This window comes from Canis lupus, chromosome 2 (genome assembly GCF_048164855.1).
Source record: "Canis lupus baileyi chromosome 2, mCanLup2.hap1, whole genome shotgun sequence".
Lineage (NCBI taxonomy): Eukaryota > Metazoa > Chordata > Mammalia > Carnivora > Canidae > Canis > Canis lupus.
In genome coordinates, this window is record NC_132839.1 from 22,132,854 (window position 1) to 22,149,534 (window position 16,681).

General features: G+C 36.3%; 1 long non-coding RNA gene across 2 annotated transcripts in view; it reads right to left on the reverse strand.

Moving 5' to 3' along the window:
* LOC140614009 (uncharacterized) overlaps positions 1-16,681 on the reverse strand; it is a 19,006-nt gene continuing 2,325 nt past the window's right edge. The window contains exons 1-4 of one of the 2 annotated variants that reach the window (XR_012014912.1): positions 12,393-16,634; positions 10,610-10,753; positions 8,682-8,804; positions 1-8,577 (exon numbers count right to left, since the gene is read on the reverse strand). This is a non-coding gene — a long non-coding RNA (uncharacterized lncRNA). Of the gene's footprint in view, positions 8,578-8,681; positions 8,805-10,609; positions 10,754-12,392; positions 16,635-16,681 lie in introns of those variants that run through there. The other variant, XR_012014913.1, reaches the window with a different exon arrangement.

Below are 16,681 nucleotides of genomic sequence, written 5' to 3' on the forward strand. Positions count from 1 at the left end.
AGGCAGAGGGAGCAGGTTCCATGCAGGGAGCCCAACGTGGGACTCGATCCTGGGTCTCCAGGATCCCGCCCTGGGCTGAAGGCAGCACTAAACTGCTGCGCCACAGGGGCTGCCCACATCTTAATAAAAGGTTTAATTGTTGACCTAATATTGAAGGAACTTTATATCTGTCTGGCCAAATGTAAAATTTAGGTTTCCTTTGGCTCTGATTTCAGGGATTTATTACTTGCAAAGCAAATGACAGACGTCATCTGGAGCTATAATTTACATCTTGGGTTTTTGTTTTGGGGTTTTTGTTTTGTTTTGGTTTGGCTTGGTTTGGGTTTTTTTGGCCCTGCCTAAGCAATGTGCATTTGCCTAGTCAATGTTGTTGGTCTTCCCATGTTTTTGCATGGCAGAAATTAAATAATATTATTTCTAAAAAAAAAAAAAATAGAAAGGTACTCTTCAGTATAGCAGATTCACAATCTGAGTCCTTGTTGTCTCAAATAACATATTTCTTTATTGTTACTACAATAATTACATTTATCATTAAAAAGAATTCTATCCTTTAATAAAATGTAAATAATTAGATCCATACCTCTACTACATATGTGTTAAGAGTTCTAGTTGTACACCTTAAATTAAGGATCAAGTTTAGAGCTTATTTTACACAGTTGACCCTTGAATGACATCAGTTGGAACTGTGCAGATCCATTATACTTGCAATTTTTTTCTATAAGTATAGTACTGTAAATGTACTTTTTCTTCCTAATGATTTTCCTAATAACCTTGTTTACTTCTAGTTTAGTTTACGGTAAGGATATTTATAGGATACATATAACATACCAAATATGTGATAATCGACTATTCATGTAATTGGTAAGGCTTCTAGTCAACAGTAGACTACCAATAGTTAAGTTTTTATGGAGTGATAAGTTCTACATGGATTTTCAACCACATAGAGAGTCAACATCCATAACCTCTATACTGTTCAAGGGTCAACTGTACTGATGAGCATAGAACAGAATGATTTTTTACCTTTTAATATTCCTAGAAAACAAATTTTATTTAACTATTACTTCAGATATTAGCCCCATACATACATTAACTAAAGCAATTCAGCTCAACAATTCTTAGCTAGAAAAAAATGAAATTCTAATCCTACTCCTTGCCTCTTCACTGCCATCTGTCTACCACCCCCACAACCATAGAGAAGAATGATGCATTATTTCAGAACAATAATGTCCATGTCTTGGTTTGGTCATATACAGCTAAGGAAGCCACCATATGAATTTAGCATATTAATTATTTACTTTACCTAGTAGCTTTAGGAAACAAAATTTGGAAATGGAAGAATGAAAATTAATATTAGGAAAAATTTTGGATAATGGTATTCTTAAAAACTATAGGGAAGGAAATTTCTTCTTTATGAATTTAGTCTTTCTTGACCCTGAACATTAATATCTGCCTTGAGGTGTGTGTGTGTGTGTGTGTGTGTGTGTGTGTGTGTGTGTATGATTCAACAGCTACTCACTGATCATTAAGAATAAACAACCACCTACAACTCACACCATTTGGGAGACTTTTAGAGGCTAAGCTTGGAAAGGCCACACCCACTCTTGACCTTTCTATGAGATTTGGAATGTGAATGATAGATCTGAACTGTCCTTCTTGAACCTGTATGGGATTCTTCTAATTCACACTTGGAAGAAGATACTTCTGTGAGAGAAGGGAATAGATCTGAAGTGAAATCAACCCTTATGGTTAAAGTAGAGTTTCTAACACTAGTTGGTGAGATTGCCAAGGAGAAACCCTTAGAAATCTGTGGATAAAATAAGGTTGGGAACCAAAATGTGGAAATCCTTGAGTGTTTTCCTGTTGAACTATGAGAAAGCTGTATCTAATACATGCATTATGACTTTTCTCCATTACTTTTAATTTTCTCCAACCCTTTAATAAATTCACATATAATTTGTAGTAGTTGTGAGGTAGAAGGAAAAGAGCCAATAAGACATATTATAGGGCTGCACCACTTTCGTCAAGCATATCTTCTGTGGAGGATTTTGGCAAGTAGCACCATTTTCCTGAAGGGACCTGACTTGCATGAACAGGATTTTTTTTTTTTAAAGTAAAGTCTTGCATCTATTTCTTCTAATGTATGCCATTTCCGGCCATCCTGCCATATCTCTCTTTTCTATATACATTAGATATATTTTTTTAAGTTTTTAAAACTGAACTTTTTCTCATCAAAAATGAGATGGAAAAAACTGGAAAGGAATAGTGTGGAATTTGAGCTGCTGTTCCCAGAAGTCACCAAATTTCTGCAACCTCTACAGATGAACATGCGCTCTCATAAAATCATTGTTAGGACCTTGGGCATTTTGATAGTAAAAGTATAATGCCAAGGAAGCCAAGGTTCCAAGTCATTTCAAGAATAATATGAAACAGTTCTCACTTGGAAAGTTCATTTAGGAAAAAAATACATGTTGATGTGAGTATAAATGGAAATTAAAAAGATAGATTGACCAAAACCCACAATTAGTAAATGAGTTAGTTCAGTTTTTTCAACTCTAGAACTCTCACTGTACCCCCCCTTGGCTGTACCACCCCCTAAGTATATAAAGTTGGCCTGCACACCTAAGAGATCATAATGAACCTGTAAGTTCCTGGGATCTTGTGGAGTGACAAGAACCCTGCTGGAACCCTGAGGGCAGGTAGTGACAGTATCACTTATTTGAAAATGTGGAGCAGAGTTCTATTCATCACTTACCGTATAAGGATATTAATACTTTTTGTTCTTTATTCCAAATCAAGAAAAAGGACATGGGGCCATCAAATCTTAAATGCAGCAAGATCCTCCTGCCTCAAGCCCTGAGAAGCTGTGATATTTAGGTAGTTAAGAGGTGACTGGCAGGAGGATCCATTGTGTTCGCTGCATTGACACACACATCAGAATGTTGGGTAACAGTAAAATTCTGAATGCAGGATATAGATTTCTTGTCATATATCATGTTTAATAGATGTATTTAATATTCACTATTGAATATTAAAACTATATTCCCTTGAAGCAATAGAGGCATCAAGAAAGAAAAATGACATGTTATCTTTTTTGACATAGTGAACATTGGAAAAAGACTCAGAATAAATACTAACTTAACCATGACAGGCATGCCTGGGGAAAGCACATGATAGTTACCACAAGCACTAGAGCATCAGATGAGAAGTCCAGAAAGCCTAGTTCTGTTCATGGCTATGATACCAAATATATAAACTTGGACAATAATCGTAAGTCACTCTCCTTAGTATTTTTTATCTATCAAAGGCAGCTAATCATAAGTAGATACTAATTATGAGGAGTAAATAAGATAATGGGCATGATCACAGCAAAATTTTATAAAAATACAAGTTAGTCTAATGGTTTAATGAGATAATGCATCTGCTTTAGGAAAACTCCACCCATTAATCATAGAATTATTTTAATTAGCACCTACAGATCAGCTAAGCCATCTATATAGATTATGTAAATATTAATATAAATATTTGAATAGAAGTCAGAGAAACATTGAAATAGTATTAAGAGTAACTTCAGGAAAAAAAAGTAACTTCAGGCCCTAAATCATTTCTTATCCCCTTGAAACGGAATATGTTATTTTCACTGATAAATTATATCAAGGTCTTAGAAAATTACTGATATTTTAAAAGAAACATTTCAATGAACATTAAATTCTTAGTGGTACAATTTTTTAAAGAACTAGTGTAAAGAATAAACAAATATAAATTGATTTTCAAGTCTAAAAACTTAAACACTTAAAAAGTTAGAATTGATTTATTAGGTGCATTAAAATAGTAGGCTGTAGGGTATGCATAAGTTTGCATATGTCCAGTTCCAGAAAGGCCCCACACTTTGGAGTGCCTTCCCTAAAGACTATTCTGGTCCGTTGGGCTGGGCACGGTTGGCAGTTCCATCCAGCATTCTCTGAGTCCAAATCATGAACCACAAGGTCTTCAGTCTCTTCTTCCCCACTTTGGGGAAAACTCCAATCCTCTTCCAAGGGTGTAAAGTGAACCAAATGATCTGAGAGGCTCTGGTATTCATGCTGATGGGGTTGTCCTTCACTCCAGAGTTGGTCCTTGTTCCAGGAGTGCAGCCTGTTGAGTGGACAATTCCCAATAGCACAGCATTTCTTTGCAGGATCAAGTTGATGAGATTGGGTTGCCATAAAGGTACCACAGCAGCTGACTCTATCATCACATGTAAGTTCAGGCCTGGGCTACTGAGGATTCATTGCCAAACCTGGGTTTGAGCTATGTGTGTGGGCTTGTGAGTGGGCCCTCACTCAATTCTTTTCTGACCACAGTACCACCTCTGGTCTAGCATCCATGGGTGTGCTTTACCCCATGCACTCCTGGCTACTGGCTCCTAGCACAGTCACTTATTCCCTCTGCAAACTCCATGCCTTATGTCTACCAGCTCTAGGAGCATGGGAGCCGAGGGGTAGGAGTGGAGTTGGTAGGGGGAGGGGCTGAGGGAGAGGGAAAGAGTATCTTAAACAGGCTCCACGCTCAGCACAGAGCCCAATGCATGGTTCGATCTCAGCACCTGAGATCATGACCTGAGTCAAAATCGAGTCAGACACTTAGCTGACTGAGCCACCCAGGAGCCCCTAAAAGTTTTACTTTTATAAGAAAAGGCTAAAAGTAAAAATAACATTCAGTGTTTGTTTTGCAGTGAGTCATCATACAGGCAGCACCGCCAAGCTCCTTCCCTGGAAACTATACTCAGCATCTGGCCACCCTAGCATTCAAGTGTGTCAGTGAGCAACTGTGCTTTATCTAGATTTATTTTGTGCAACTGTTAGCAAGATGTGTCCTAAGGTATCTGAAAAGCCTAAAAGAGGTTATTTTTGGGATCTGGGGATACTCAAGAAATTTTCCATATAAATTTAACGGTAACTGTTCCTTCACTTCATGCCATTTCAGCTTACAGAAGTTTCATAGGAATGTTTTACTTTTGGATAGCAAGGGAAAATCTGTTATTATATGTATTAATTATTATAGTTCTCAAAGTATATAGTATAAGTAACTAAGAGATAACAATTAAAAATATTTTTATTGATTTATCATATGCCAGACCCCGATCAAATATTTGATATATACTATGTCATCTCATCCTAAGATCCTACTATCCTCAATTTTTTTTCAACCAAGTAACATGTCTGAAATTTCATGCCTAGTTAATATTTTAAAATATTCTACTTAAAGGCATGGATAGAGAGAAGCCTAGAATAAAGAGTGTTGAGGACAAGGTGGGTGTTTTCAAGATATATTCAGAAGGCACCAGATTAGCTTATAGATTGGATAAGAACAACAGACAGCAAGAACTGTGAAAACTAAGATTTTTCAAGGACCTAAGCATGTGAAAGCCCTTCTCAGAACTCTGTTTCTTTCCTTCTTTTTATTTATTTATTTTTTTTCTGTCTGTTTAGAACTCATAGTGTAAGGCTGAACCACCATCCACCACTTGCAACTCCTGGACTCATATCCTTAAATCTTTGCCACTTGAGATAAAAGGGCTCATCCTTCTAACTTAAGGTTAAGTTCCTAGGAAGATAGGTTGATGGACACAATACATATCATGTGCTCACTCCTTGGATTAATCACAGTGAGCAGTGAGCAGAATGCACTATGATTAGCAATCTTTACAAAATATCAAGTTTAAATCCCAGAAGGGAAAGATGTCAGGCAAACCAATCAGAGAAATATCTATAAGGATGCATTAGATAGCTATGCATCCACCTTTACTATTAAATTATGAACTAACCTTATCAGTTTCATTGGTTTATTTTTTGCAAAGAAAGAAGATCAATTGTTATTCAAGCATTAAATACTTGAATAGCACCTAGGGAGCCAGAATCCACAAAGCCAAGAGCTTCCTACTATATATGAACATGGCCCTAAGGTTAAACAAACAAAAAAATGATGCTCTAATAGCCAAGAAATGTATTCTAAACACATTGTAGTTATCAAGTATCTTCAACCCTAAAATACTCCTCTCACCAAAAAGGGATTGCCCAGCAAGGCCATTAAAGGCAGTGGAGTTTATTATTTATCTTTAATAAAGAGCTAGATTAAGACTATCCAGTGTCACAGAAACACTAGTTAATTCATTCAGCAGCATGTTTGAATTTACATTAGAAAAGCAAAACCACTTGTTTAGTATTGCACAAAAATACCATCCATATTCTAATCATGAATTTTGACGTCAAAGGTGCTCAGCTAAATGTGAGCTCTTTGCAATGATTAACACTTTCAAAAACATTTATTTTCATAAACTTGCAAACTCTAGTAACCTCCTTCACTAGAGGGCATTTCAGAGAAGTGCTTCTGAAAACTGAGTGTACATGATAGAACTGTATTATTTCTATGACCGTTCGCACTCATTTCTAGTATTGGCACCTTTTTATTAGAACAACATCAAGATGTGTCTGTTAAAGAAAAAGTGGCTTTTACATGCCAAATGACTTACTAGGTGTGTGCTATAGTGAAAAAGCAGGTTAAGGGGATGATTAGAGGGACATTTTTCTGTTACTTGACAGATGAGTGCCAGCAACTACCTCCTCTCCTGAAGGAAAAAAAAAAAAAAGTGTACTGGGATAGATGTTGATTGCCTGATAATAAAGACCAAGATACCCTGGTAGACACTATCAAGCATTTATATCCTGTGGCAGACATGGAGAGGTAGAATTTTTCTTAGGTCTGTAGGCTCATTGTCTAGTTTTCCTGAAATCAGGGCCACTTGGCATTCCTGTACCTAAGACACTTTGGTCTTCATAGACCCCTTCCTCCATAGAGATAATTACCGATTGTATTTATCATCATGTTGGTGTAAAGACAAATATATTCCTTTTTTATATTAAAACATTTCTTTGACCTAAAAGTTTAATTTTGATGTAAAGGATATTAAAACATGTTTGTGGACCTCTGAAAGCATTGTGGTCACCAGGCACTGTGTCTGCTGCTGCCCAGTAGATAAGGTGGCCCTGACTGAAACCACACCTGAAGAATATGTGAAACCACATATTCTTCAGAAATATCCAGTCTAGCAAATCTAGTTCAGTTAAGGTTTTGACACTTCCAGGTAAGAACTATTTTAAGATCAAAGATGCTAAATGGCTAGCCAGTGAGTCCAAGGATCCACTAATTTAAAAAGAATAACTAAAGGGCATCATCACCCACAGGCAAACAGTTCAATCTCTGTTGACTCAAACACAAATGTTGGAGTTGAAAAATTTAGATCAAAAAGGAATACAGTGCTGAAGCAACTGTTCCTAGGGAAGCCTTCAAATGTTCCCTTTGAATGAAATAAGTTGGCAGAAGAGTGTCGGCTTTAGAATATATTTGACGTTTGTTGGTTAATATCGTGCCACATTCTGCACTCCAAGCCACAGAAAGGTAAGCAAACACTTAGGAGTTTGACAGAAATAAACATCTCTGTCCTAAATAAGATCTAGCCATTTCATAGTATTCATTTAATCATTCAATAAATATTCATTTGTGCCTACTGTATTAGATACTGGGGATGTGAACCCAAGCTTGGAGGTGTGAAAAAGCCTGGTGTGTTGCCAGGTAGGAGATGGTGGTGGTGATACTAAAAAAAGATAATGTGATAAGGATTGTTTGCTATGTTGAAGGATTTATTTTATCCTAAAATTGATGAGGAACCAATGAATGACTTTAACTGAGGAATGGCATGATTATAGTTTAGAAATATATAGTAGTTGTAAGAATATGCATTGGTGTACAACCTTACTTTCAGGATAGAATCACCTATGGAGACTTGAACCTTGCCAATGCTCAGACCCCACCCTGCAGAGACACCTGTTCATTTAGCCTCAGAGCCCTAACTATAAGGGTTTTTAGAAACTTCCCAGGTGATTGTAATGTACAGCCAATGTGGGAGAACCACTGCTATGGAAGACTGGATGGAACAAGACTGCACTATGCTGAGATAGATGATAAGGAAGCAAACAAATAGCACCCAAGGAACACGCAGGAACTAACAGAATACAGGAACAAGAAATTTGTTTGATTGGATTTACCGTGAGAGATTTCAAAATGAGTACAATAAAACTGATGTCTCCAGGATCTAGCCACATGGCTCCACCATGTGGATAAACTGTGATGTATCAAGTCAGCTGATAGCTTTTTTCCTTCTGATCCTGGTTGTGGTTAACATAAGAATATCAGTAGAAATAAAAAGCCAAATATAGCGTGTTGCTTAGAAGAAAAATATGTGTTGATGCATAAAAAGATTTGGAACTCAAATACTTTATTCAAGTCCGATACAATGTTTTACATATGAAATTTCTTTATAATTTTTCCTTGGATACGATCTGTATGAAAAAGGTATTTATTTACATTCCTTATGTCTAACGTCTATTAAATTGTGAAATTATCACATTAGTTTTGGGGCAGAAGGTATTAAGAGTGTTGCTTTGAGGACTTGAAATGCCAAACATTTACAATTGCTTTTTATCTCTCTAGGATTCCTTGAAAGTAGCTTCATAATCACATCACTCCTATTCTTGGCCTATACTGAAATAATTCAGGTAGAAATTTTAAATTGATTAGAAGAAGATCAAAATAAGTTGATTAATTTTTATGACTGTAGAAGTTTCTCATCTTATTTAACTACTCACATAATTCTCTTGAAAGGCTTGGAATGTGTGATTCTTAATGGCAAAATAAAACATCTTCATAGTCTGTAAACTTTCATACATCATTGGCTATTGTAATTTATCAATATCTCCTTCAAGCAAATTCTGAAAATGAGATTATTATACTAGTGAAATTAACATGGCATTTCTAATTCTCCAGTCTCCAGACACAGTGCTCAATAAGCACTTTTTCAATTCATAATTAAGTTGTACTTTTCATCTAAAGGTTCAAGCCAAATTTAAATTTTAATTCCATAATCTGATTTAATATATCAATCCAAAGGTTTATATTTTACCTCAAAACTGTGTTTGTTCTGGAAGAAATATAATGCTTACCAACTGAAATGTTTCAAAATCTATTAAAGCAGAAAAAAAAAGTTCTAAAAATGTAGGTGACTAAGAATATTGCCTTATTTACTGTAATGACACCCTATTGACAAGGAAGGTCTTTTCTACACATAGGACAGCTATTAACTTAAATAATTTTAGAATATCTCCCAGACGTAAGGCACTATACGAGCATCATAGGCGATGTCTAAAAACAGGATCCCTTCTTCAAAGGAGTTTAAAAGTCTTTGGGGCAGTTAAAAGTCAAACAACAAGGCAACACGGCTTAATTTAAAGGCCAAAAGAGTGAAGCAAAGTACGTGCAATGAGTACGAAGGGTAATATACACAGTAAGCTAATATACTTGGGCAGTAACAGAACTAACAGGATTTAAGCTAGATGGACTCAAAAGAAATTTGTATAGACAGAGGGAGTTTGGGGCATTGCAGTCAGGGACAGTGACAAGAGCAATAACAGAAATAAATCACCATTTGTCGACTAGCAGCACTGTCCTTACTTACAGGAGCATATTAGAAATGGAGGATCTTGGTCCTGGCCTATGAATCAGAGTCTGCGTTTGAACAAGAACCCTAGATGATTTTCACTTACATTAAAATTTTTAAAACACTCTTAGACAAAGTCAGCAAACTTTTTTCTGTAAGGTGTCAGATTATAAATATTTTTGGCTTTATAGGCCAACTACTCAGCTCTGCTACTTAGAATGAAAGCACCCATAAATGACAGTATGTAAATGAACAAGCATGGTTGAGTTCCAGTAAAATTTTATTATTGTGATGGCTAGTTTTATATGTCAATTTGACTAGGACAAGGGTGCCGAGATATTCGGCTGAACATTGTTCTGGGTGTGTCTGACAATGTTTCTGGAAAAGATAGCATTTGAATTGACTGAGTGAAGCAAATTGCCCTCCTTAGTGTGGATGAGCCTTATCCAATCTGTCGGAGGCCCAAGTGGAACAAAAGGAGGGTTAAAGGTGAATTCGCTCTCTCTGCTTGACTTTTTTCCAACTCTGGCATTAATGCTCTGCACCCGGACTGGAACTTACACTATTGGTTTTCCCGGGTCTCCAGTTTATATACAGCTGATCCTGGACCTTCTCAGGTCCCATATTGCATAATCCAATTCCTTGTAATAAATTATAAAAGTATATAAGTAACTATATATCTATTTGTAGGATATCTAGCTATCCTATTCCTATTGGTTCTGTTTCTCTAGAGAACCCTAATACAGTTGTTCAGTTATGGACACTAGTATTTGAATTTCATAAAATTTCATGTGTCATGAAGTACTACTCTTGTTTTGATTTTTTAAAACCATTTAAAAATGTAAAAACTGTTATTAGTATTCAGGTCATGCAAAAATAGACATTGGCTAGATTTTGTCTGTGACTGTAGTTTACCGACTCCTGTCTGAGCAGCTAATAGAGATCCTGAAAACAGTTATTTTTATCAGCTAAATTCAACAGCAATAGAAGAATAATAACTAAAGAGGTTGGTAATTTTTATTACTCTATAACCAAAGGATATCTTAATCCAATTGTGAGAAAATGAAATTTTTTCCTTACCTTTTTTTAGCCAGTGGGAATGTGGTTATTAATAATTTTTCTTCAAATAGGTATTAAATTTCACTGTGGTCATGTTGCATGTGTATAAACACAAGGCCAACAAATGAATAAGCATCTCCCATTATTTTCTCTCACAAAGGTAACCTGGAATAAAAGTATAGTTTTCTTCATTCAACCCAGTAGAAAAGGTGGAGACTCTCCATGATAAGGCACACTGTCATTCTCCTCATTATCTGGGCTTTAAAAATCAACTGCAGTGATGCAACTGGAATAGTAGTTCTCAAAGTGTAATTCAAGTTCCCACCATCACCTGGGAACTAGTTAGAAATGTTCATTCTTGGGCCTATCCAGGACTGGATAGTGGGCCCCACAATTTGTATTTTAACAAGCTCTCCAACTGTTGAACATTAAAGTTTGAAAACCACCGAACTCAAGAGAACTCAACTTAAGAGTGCAGATTCCTGAGGCTCTACTCTAGATGTATTGAATTGGAAACCTCTGGTTTGCATTTAACAAGCTCCCAGATGACCGTTAGATTCATTCATATTTCAAAGTCACTACTTCAGAGTTGGCTGCTTTTCTTTCATCCCACCACCCCATCCAACCTGTAGGGCTTTATCAAGTTCTATACATTTTACATTTGCAAAAAACTTCCAAACCTAATGCTAATCATCAGAAAAAACTAAGATTTTTTTTTTTAAAACACAGACTCCTAGGTCATGCTCCAAAATTACACACAAAAACATATTAATGTATTACATTTCATTCAGTATATATCATATATGATATGTATGATACAAGTGATATATATCTGGGAGCCTAGTGAGGATTTCACCTTTATATTCCTGAATCTGACAAAGCTACTCAAAGAGTAAATATTTGAGCCTCCCCATTAGAATTGACCCCCTGTTCTATTTTAATGTGAACTTCATAAAGTCTTCATTATTAAAACAATCACAAATAACTTCTAGATTAAAGTACTTCAATTCTGATAATTTTTCTCTCCCACTCAAGATTTTTGACATTATTGCATACAAATTACTTGGCTTCACATTCAACACCCTCTGCTAATCTTCTTACAAATTCGTATCTCCATTAATTCACCTTATTCTCCAACCAAGCCATGTTTCTTCTGTCTCTAGATACACATTGTACTTTATGCCCCTCTACTTTGCCCACGCAGATTCCATCCAGCAGGAGTGTTGCCTCCCTCGATGTCAATAACAAAATCAAATTTACATAACTTATATCCTCCATCAGCCTGTTCTAGGTGTCCATTAAGTAATAACTAACATTTATTAAATAATTTGTAGAAGCCAGTCACTCTGCTATGTCTTCCAATGCATTAACTAATTTAATTTTCATAGATACTTTATTAGGTATCTACAACTATTTCCTTTACTGTTCAAAAAACAAAACTTAGGGAAAAATAGATTGAAGTGATTTTCCCAAGAATACTCAGTAGCAAGTAGTAAAGCTGGGATTTTGATTTCATATCCTAAGCGCTGAAATACTAGATTTATTGAGTCACAAATGAAATCTTTCCACCCTGTTAAATTGCTATAAAATTGTGTTGGAAATGATTACGTGGTACTCTATAAAATAGATGTATTTGCTATTGATTAATTGGTATAAAAGAAGGATAAAGATCGTAATAGATCACTCCTAAACATGGTTGCAAGAGAACAAACCCAACTCTTTTTTGGAAAGGTGGTGGTTAACAGTGATTAAAATACCACTCCCACCACCACACAGAAATTACTTTCATGTTGACCACACCTACCTATCAGAAAAGACACTTAGTCTTTGGACTGAACCATAACTGATACGGGTTGAATGAACTAGGCTTTAGGCTTTCCATGGGTTTCAAACCATATAAAGGTCATGTCTATATCAATACCAGGTATTAGCACCTAGGGATAAGAAATCTTACTATCCCACTCTCTGTTGAGCCCTACCCAAAGTTACTGTCATTGAGAGGGGACTGTTATTGTACATGTCATAGTCATTCTACTACAGACCCTATCCTGAGATAGGGACTATGAAATAGTCCACTTTTATGTCTCCATCACCATCATCACCACCACCTAACAATTAGCACCAGATTTAGACTATGGTGGGGATTTAGTAAACTGTGGAACTGAATATGGATTTATAGAATTTGTTCCTCAGTATGGTTGTCAATCCTCTTTACACTTTAATTTTAAACAGTCCTAAAAGGAAAGAAAAAGTGTTTCAATTTGGGGGAGAGGGTTACATTTAGATCAAGGATATTTTTAGATGCTCTGTCTTCCTTTTCTATTACTCAGTTTTTGGAGAAACTAGGTATTTGCTGAATGTTGCTCCTTTGAGTCACAATGTGAAAACTGGGGGGGAGGGGGGATAGGAAAGGATTTTAGAGCCGATGCTAATTGCATATATCATAAAGACTTGCAAAGAGTTTGTTTTTGAATATCATTGCCAAGCTATATTTAGAATGTCACATACCCATGTCAAGTAGCTGAAGGGGTACAGTTGCATGTCAGATTTTGAAGGAAGATATTGTGGGGTTTTTTTTGTGTGTGTGAGCATAGGTATGCTTTATTCTCCCTGCCACTTTTTTTTTTTTGGCCTTTATGGCCCTGAAATCAGAAACTTTGTGGATATGAGTATACTGAAGTATTTGGGAAATAACTATAAATTAATCAGGTCACTCAGTAAAGTGTTTTATTGGACTACAAATCTATTCAAGTTCCACATATGTTTATTGGTCATTCATTCCCTCACCCTTCTAATTTTCCTTTTCTTCTTTTATTCATAAGATCAAGCAGTCTGATATTCTTTATTTTTCCCCAAAACATTATGAGCACTAGGGTAGAGCCTGAAGAAGAGGGAAAGTTACAGCAAGAAGAGAAATTCCTAATGCTGTCATGAGAAACTTCGGCATCACACACGGGTAAGTATAGAGACTTTCCACCAGATGACGCCTGTTCTGCATCATCTAATCTCAGATTCACAGTCCTTGGTTTTGAGGTAATGCATGCAGTCAAAATATTTAGAGTTTGTCTACAAATACAAACTGCAACACAATTTAACAACTACAGCACAATAAAAGAGATAGTGTTTACTTAAAAACTCATTGTCATCTTTTCTGCTAACATTTACTTTCTAGGTAGTATCTAACAAAATAACCTTGGCTTTCAAGTTTGCAGTATTTCTATTTTTTAGAAAGTATAAATTCTTCAGTTTGTTTAGTTTGTTTGAAATGCCTCCAGCTAGTATCAGGGAAATTGTGACTTAACTGGGGTGGGAAGTGGAGGGGAACTGACCGTGTGTATTGATAATTTTGAAATTTTCATTTCTCTCTCTTCTTTGAAGTTTTATACAAATAAAAAGTATGGAAGAAACACTTGCTACTTTTTAGTTGGAATTAGAAATGGAACTAGGTAAAGGCACCGAGTTCTATGTCCACAGTCTGCCTTCCACTGTAGAAATAGCACAAGGAATAAATTTGTGCTCAAAGAGCTCGACAGGGGAATGTGACTCTGTCATAGTGACTGATGTAGCATCCAGCCTGCTCATCTTAATAAGAAGTCGTATGTGAGCCTCACTGTTAGGGCATCAGTAATAATTTTATCCTGTAGCTGGTTAACTTAGGTATAATTCCTTATACATCCCAAAAATATGGTCAGTATTAATTTTTGTAGGCTAAGATTTGTTACACGAAAAAAAAATAGTTCCATCATCACCACCAGCTTTTTCACATTGACTTCCTAAATGAACTCTGACACTGAGCAATTTTACTGTGGAAATCTTATCCTATTTCTCCCAAATGCCCATCTTTGGATTCTCCTTTACATAAAATTAAAGGAGTTGTCAGATGTCTTTTAGAAAAAAACAAAAAGAATTGACATGGTATACAAAACTGTCATGGGTCAAGATCTTCTGTACATACTAATTTACCTACATCCCCTCATTTCCTGCTTATCTTTTATAACTTTGTTTTTCCTTTATTTTTTTTAAAAGATTTTATTTATTGATGAGAGAGAGAGGCAGAGACATAGGCAGAGGGAGGAGAAGCAGGCTCCGTTCAGGAAGCCTAATGTGGGACTCAATTCCCGGTCTCCAGGATCACACCCTGGGCTGAAGGCAGACACTCAACCGCGGAGCCACCCGAGCATCCCTGTTTTTCCTTTAAAATTATTCTTCCCCATTACACAATATTTTAAGGTGCTCACAGTGCACTGGGCTCTTAACTTACCATGTCCTACCTTAACATTATGACATTTTCTCCTTTCTTTTTTCTGAGCCATTTTACTAGTCCATATTACCAACAAATGTTTAAGGAGTGTCTGGATTTCAAAAGTTGCAAATTACAAATTTGCAAGTTTGAGAAATTCAAATGACTTTGGCAAACTCTACCCTCAACTGTACCTACCAAAATGAAACAAAACAAAACAAATAAAGCTCTCCCTTAAACCTCTCAAAACTTTTTCATAGAACACAGACACCCTCCTACCTCTTTTTATCTATGCAAATTTTCAAGACCTAAATTCCTCATCTCTTTATCTGCTTTTTATTTTTTAAAAAACCCAACTATTTGCTGTAGCTCATTCCATCTTTCTAACGTGATGAATTTTGCACAGAATAAAGTATGCCTGCCTACATGGGACAAATAAGAAAACCAGTAAAGGTTTTTGTAATCAATATAAATTTTGTTTCGCAAATGCAATTTTGAAAATACTAGCAATAGCAATTGTAAATCTCGTCCGTATTAACAGTAGCTTATTGCAAGTCTTCCCTGGGGCAATAATGAAGATGAGAATTCAAGAAAATCATAAAACTACCATTACATAGTGCTTCAGATGTGGAAGTGGGGTAAGACTGGCTAGTAATCAGCAGAAGGGGAGGGGAAAGGTCCTGGGAAAAGGATAGGATCACAGCAGTGGTGGAAGAGTAGAGAATGCATATGCACTGCATCTGGCTTGTCCACCCGGTTCCATGCTCCCTGAGGCGGTCTTTTGTGAGGAGGCACATTCTTCTTTAAAAGTCCCAGGAATGCTTCTGCCTTGGGACCCTGATGTTCTATCTGCCCCCAAATCCACCGCTCCCGCAAGAGGCCTACTCCCTCAACTCTCTCAAGCCTTTGCTCAAATGTCACCTTTTCAGGGAGGCATACTTTGAACACTCTATTTTTTTTTTTTTGAAACAATACATATGTATACATTATATTATATGAAAGAAGAATTAGCAGAAAACTGGATATAGGACTTAACATTTCTGGAACCGTTATAAACCATGTTAAACTGTTTACACAAATATGTGACTATCGAGAATTTGCTAGGTGTATAATTAAATCCTGCCTACTAGGAATGTTATTTTTGCTTCAGAGTATATGAAACAGAATTGATCTTGAAGATCCCATTTCAGTGCTAAATTCTTTTCTAGATAACACATCTTTTGACTTGAAAAAGCGTCAATAATTTGAAAATTAGGTTCAGAGAGTAAGCTAAATGGCAGCAGGGTTTGTGCCTGATTTTGTCTACGACTCAAGGCGTGTGTGGTAGGTAGAAAATACTTGCCTAATAAATAATCTTCACAACCAAAAAAAAAAGAAAAAGTATTAACAGTATAATACCTTATTCTCTTATATATAGTAGCCATTTAAAATGAAAAAGCTAAAATAAAATGAAAAAGCTAATCTAAAAAAATACATAAAAATAAAAAATAAAATGAAAAAGCTAGAAGCCTGGAGTTGCTTGATGATAGGATTAAATATAAAATGGGCATATCATTACTTGAACACCTTATATTTTTTTAATTATTTATTTATTCATGATAGACCTAGAGAGAGGCAGAGACGCAGGCGTTAGGAGAAGCAGGCTCCACGCAGGGAGCCCGACGTGGGACTCGATCCCTGGTCTCCAAAATCGGGCCCTGGGCTGAAGGCGGTGCTAAACCGCTGAGCTACGCAGGGATCCCCTTGAACGCCTTATTTAAAAGTTGACACCCTCCCAGGCCCTTTAGCCGCTTCGAGTTACCGCACTTAAGTTGTTAACGTAGCCCCCCACCCCCACCCCCGCCCCCGCCCCC